The sequence below is a fragment of the Rattus norvegicus genome, chromosome 8, assembly GCF_036323735.1.
Source record: "Rattus norvegicus strain BN/NHsdMcwi chromosome 8, GRCr8, whole genome shotgun sequence".
In the NCBI taxonomy this organism is placed as follows: Eukaryota; Metazoa; Chordata; class Mammalia; order Rodentia; family Muridae; genus Rattus; species Rattus norvegicus.
Genome location: NC_086026.1, coordinates 110,919,549 through 110,925,548, shown reverse-complemented (window position 1 = coordinate 110,925,548; position 6,000 = coordinate 110,919,549).

Here is a 6,000-nt window from a genome sequence, read left to right as displayed (position 1 = left end):
TGATCTCCATTGCACGAGAGTGCACTCCAGTGTTTGTGAGTGTGAAAGGGACTGTCTGCATTCAATAGCTCGCCCCTTGGAAATCCAAAGAGCATGCTGTAATTTCCCAATCTTAGCTCCATTCTTCAGCCAATATGTCACTGATAGGCTCTCTGAGCCATTGAAAAATCTCCTGCAAACCAAAAGCTAGGGCTGAAAAGGAATCAACTAGGGGATATAGAATTCTCCTCAGAAGACTGGTCTCTCTTTCAGGAACCCTATCCAGGATTGTGTCAAGGGAAGGGACCTTCTGAAGTGACCTTGACTCCAGAAGCACATTCAACCAAGAGCAGGCCAGGTCAGTGAGATTAATATCCAGGAATTGCTGGGGAGGAACCAGGAGCTTTGTTTTCTTTTGTTTCCAAATTAACCTACAAATGTTGGTATTGTGAAAGCCAGGAACTTGGTACTAGGACACAATGCTGGCAGTTTGCTCTCTCTTTAGATCGTACATCACCCACTAGAAAGAACTAGACTAGGAAATGGCTGGCTTCTGCTAATTCTCTCAGGACTTGAGACAAGAGAATCTTCCCAACACCCCTTCTTCTCATTCCCCCACCAACCCCATCCCATACATACAGAGCATTTCCTCCTGTATCAAACCCCATTTACTCCACGCCATTCCCACCATGTTTGCCACCCTGACTCTGAATGTAAGCAGAGCTAGTATCCCCTGCCCAGTGAATGCAATGGCCTCCTCCCGAGACCTCAGACTTATTCCTGTCCTGTCTATTCTTGAGAAAAGTGATACGATGTGCGGTCCTCGGCCAGCAGCAGTCACTGTCCTTGGAAACTGCTTAGAAATGCAAATTTTTGGGCCCTACTCACAACTCCAATGTGCCAACATATGAGTCTCCTTGAGCCTTAGAATGGACTCCTCAAGATCTCCATGCCCCTGTCTCATCGTCCCATTCCTTGGAGAGTATTTGCTCTCTAGTAACACCCCATCCCCAGCCCTGTCTGCTACGTCCAAGTACAGTGTGCTATGTCACACTTCCAGCCTCTCAGAGATCATCCCTTCTAGCTGGAAAAGTTTTATGGCTAACTTCACTTGTAAGGCTAAATTCATCTGAGTTGTCTCAATTAAAACCTTCAACACGGGGATGAAGAGATAGATGACTTGGGGTTGGGGGAGAGGGGTAGAAGCGCAGACTGCTCTTGTAGAGGACCAGGTTCATTTCCTGGTACCCATATGAGGCAACTCACATTGCCTATAACCCCAGCCCTCAGGGCTCCAACACCCTTTATCTGGACTCTTCAGTCATCTTCATATACATGCATATAAATGTATGTGTATAAATACATATGTATTATACAAACATGCATAACTTAAAATTTTAAAAGTTCAATCCCTCCAAACACATCCTTTTTAAAAAGATGTCACTGACTTCTCCCACTTTAAAGCTAGGGAAAGTTTTTGCTTTTTGTTTTTTGTTTTTAAATTGGGCTGGAGCAATGGCTCAGTAGTTAGAGCACTTGTGGCTATTACTGAAGACCAGGGATCAGATCCCAGCACCTCCATGGTGGCTCATGAACATCTGTGACTCTATTTTCAGGGCATCTGATGTCCTCTTCTGACTTCTGCATGCCCAGATGGACTGTGATGGTTTTTAGAATGGACAGAGAGATAGATGGATAGAAGACTGGATCTTAATACATAGGATATGGATCTTCATGTGTTATAGTGTTCTTGATGCATACGATTCTACTGTTATAGCATTGCTTTGGCATAGAAAAAGGAAAATCAACTGTTAAAAAGAAAAAAATTAATGGACTATGTAAATGACTAATTAAATCCGGAAGGGGTGAGTATCCCATACCATTGAGTTATGCAACATGTAGTTTTCTTTAGCTGTTTCTCGTCTTTTCATCATGGTGACAACATATCCGAGAAAATCAACTTTATTTATTGGGGCTTGTGGTTTCAGAGGACTTAGTCCAGGCCGGTCTAGCTCCACCTTTTGAGACCTGTGACAAGGTAGAACATCATGGCAGGGGATGGATGGTACAGCAAAGTCACTCACTTCAAGGCAAAAGAAAGCAATGAGAGGAAGAAGGGGCTGGAGACCTGCCGGCCTTTACAGAGTCGTGTCCCTTCTGGGTGACTTTCATTGGTGAGCCACGAACAAACGTCAACTCACTCCAAACATGGCACCAAGGACAGGCCAAAGCAAAGACTCCGCCATAGTCAAGCCCGGTAAGCCAGTGAGTGTATTGGGGTTACTTACAGGAGTACAGATAAGAGGCTACTTACGTGAACGAGGCCAGCTTAAGGCAACAACATCACCAAAAAATCCCACCAATAATGACTCACCAAAGCTGAATTCCTGGAGCTCATGGACAAGATGTGTGGGTAGCCTGCTAGGTCACAGCAGCCTCTCTCCCCAGCAGTCCTTATTAAGTAGATAACCTTGGAGAAGGAGGATCCTTAAAATCTTTTAAGTTTCAGGTTCAAAGGCTCAGGAAGACTGAACCACCAACCAAAGAGCAGGGAGGGGCTGGACCTAGATGTCCTACACATTTGTAGCAGATTTGCAGCTTTGTATTCACGTGGGTCCTCCAGCGACTGGATATCCCAGGGTGTGTGGTACCCAAGGGGAGCTTCCCCTTCTCAGAGGGAAAGGGAGGGATAATGGGGGAAGGGTTTGTAAGAGCGGGACTGGGAGGAAAGTAAGGACGGGGCACGATCAGGATGTAAAGTGAATAAATAAATTAATGAAAAAAATTTTTTAAGTTTTAGGAAGTTCTCAAGACTTGTGAATTGTTTACTTCCTGAGCCTCCCTCGCTGATGAGATGTTTCAATTGAGGGCATATTGCTTCATAAGGGTCCACAAGGACCTAACTTCCTTCCACTATACCATACCTCCTAAAGTTTCCATCACCTCTCCAAAACTCATCAGCTGGAAGTCATCGCTTCAGCACGTGACCTTTTAGGAAACATTTAAGATTCAAAACACGGCCTGTCTGGAAGCCTGTGCCAAAGTAATGTTGACAAGGGAAAAAACTCTGGATTCAAGGTCTCCCGTGGAACATAGTGGCTAAGGTGTCTCCCACGTGATAGAATCCTTGCCACCCACCATTTTTCTATTATAAGTCAATACCTTATAGCACCAAAAACTACAGGCACGTGCTTCTATTAAGCAAATGCCCCCACTGCATACCATAAGGAGTAACAATCTTAGGATATCATCCCCATGCATAGGGATGCTGAGGTCACTAAGAAAGGCACGTCTCACACTGACAACGGATGGTACAGTGCTTAGCTTAAATGGAGAAGCAGGGCAAGATCAGCTTCTGTAGCTACCACTGCTCCCTGAAAGTCATCAAGGCCATCATCACAACTAATGCAAGGATATGTTTGGCACATGCCTCCCCCCCCCCCCCCACACACACACACATACGCATGCACGCATGCATGCACTTACTTCAAAATAAAGACATTCACGTAAAACCCCAAGACAAAGCTTACTCCAAAATCAGGCACTCAGGCAGGCCGTGAAGACTTCGAAATGTATCTGAGAGAAGGTTTCAGGCCTAAAACACACTCATATGGAACAATGCAAAGATTAACAAGGCTTATACCTGGCTGCACCTCCCAGAAGCTCTAACATGGGGGTGGACATCTTCTCTTTACATCACTGCAATGCTATTCTGTATATTACTAGCGGGAGCCTAGACTTTCACCTCAGAAATCCTTAAAGATTCTGTCTTCATACGCCGGAAGCCAAACTTCAAGATGAGTGACTGAAATTCCTGGTGACACGCTGGAGCTGCAAAGCCTACTTCCTGGTCCAGTCGCCCTGTTAGGATTCTTGACTCCAGCTCTCATTCTAATTCCCCAGCATCTGCTCACTCTCCAATAGCTTCCTTTTCGATTTAAAATACAGAGTTGGTTTCTGTTGTCTGTAACCATGAGCCCTGACCGATACATGTTCTGATTATGCTAGGCTGACAGATGGATGCCTTTTCTCTTTCCAACCGTCTTCAGAAACTGCAGAAGCTCTCTCCGTCGCCTGCTGTACCAGTCAAGGTTCTTTGTGGTGGACAAAGCAACTCTCCCTAGGAGAAAAGAAACGTAATGAAACACGCTGACCAGTCTCTGGCAATGCCTTTGGGAAGCCCCGTGAGCAGGGGGAAAAAAATAGAAAAAAAAGTATCATCTTCCACACCGCTTCCTGAGGGTCCCCGCCATCAGGCCTCTGACACAGGAGCCACCATCCACACTGTGCACCAAGTGTTTCTGCCAGCAGTGTCTGTCTCTGGACATCAAATGCCTTTCCCCAGCTACCAGAGTCCTCTGCAAAGCTGCCTCCTAGTCTCAGTGGCCTCTTTACTTGAGCCTGAGCCAGGAGCTTCTGGCTAGAAGTACCTCAGGTCTTCAGTTTCTACAACACTTGTGGTGTCCCTCTTGAGAAGAAAGAGACTCAGGAGATTGAGGAATTCCCCAAACATAGAAAGGAAGCTGGTGGCCAGTGGCTTGATTAATGTCCTATTCCCATTAAGAGGCTCGAGCACATCTGCTTGTATTAAAAAAAAACACCTTGTGCCCAAGAAATCCTTCCTGGAAGTTAATCTAACTCCCACCTCCAACCCTTCTCCAATGTTACCATGTGTTACCTTTAATGGAAGTCTACCTGAGCCAGGCATCACCTTCAGAGCTAGACCCTTCCAATACATCCCCTGCTCACTGTTCTCTCACATTGGTTATGGATACGTCGGTACCCAGAGAACAATTCTTTTCATCTTCATTCTGTATGGCTCCTTGAAGCCATTTGATTCCAAAGGGAGGGAGCAAGGGAAGGGGGGGAAACGGAAAAAGAGCCCACAAAATTCCAAGGTTTTATTTGAAGTGTGGTTGTTACTATTATTTCATAAATAAGTAAAAATGCATGGCACAGCCTTGAAGGGCTTTCTTGGGAGCGTACTAGTGATTTTCCAGAGTTTTCTGTAAAAAGGAAAACGTGAGCATCCAACCAGATAGTTGCAGAACGGTGGCTATATACAGAAACTCACAGAGCTGGCTTTCAACCCTTGTGATTTTCAGAGAGGCAAGAATTCTATCATGTGGGAGACAGGACCTTAGCCACTACGTTCCATGGGAGACCTTGAATCCCGTGGTTTTTGCCTTGTCAACATTACCTTGGCACAGGCTTCCAGACTGGTCTTCAGAAACAGGTAGTGTTTTCCAGCCCCATCCACCTGCCCTAACCAGGCCCTTCTGGAGGCATCCGAGGTCTAAAACATTCAGAAAAACTAGCCTTACAGTATTCTGGAACTGATGACACCTTAAACATAAGACAGGGAATCAAAGAAACTCTCACACTGTCAGTTCCTCCCTCTCATATCCAACTGTCCCTGGGGCTCATTCCCAGCCCCCTTGTACTGATCTCTAGAAATTTTAAAATGGAAATACCAACTTAAGAACCAATTTTGGAACTTTCATTAACTTCATACTGGAAGTCAACCCAGCAGACCCCTAACAGCCAGAGTTTGGCAGTAGAGTAAAATTAATTTGAAGTAAATATAATTTGAAGAGAACGGTTGGGGGAAAAAAAGAATACTATTTTCTAAAAGCTCACTTTATTTTATAAAAGGCCAGAGTGGACACCACTGGGTGCAAAAGAGGCCATCTGAGTACATTAAAAGAATGGAAATAGCCCTCCTTTCTTTCAGGCTCAGTCAAACAGCCCTGCCTCAGAAAGTCTTCCTTCAAACTCCAAGATTGACTGAGGTACCTACCCCGTAGGAGTTCACAGTACTTTGAGGCTCCTTGTCGACTACTTCCTTCTTGACAGGGGTGAGCTCTGGGGAAGGCAAGTCCCAGTACATCACCAGCATGCAAGGAAAGGCCTGGCTGGATTGCTCTTAGTTTAGGGAGGCCGCCTCAAATATGGTCAATCTACCTTAATGAATTCACAAGCCACGGTTGAACCAGGGCCCGTTAAGCCATGGTGACCTTT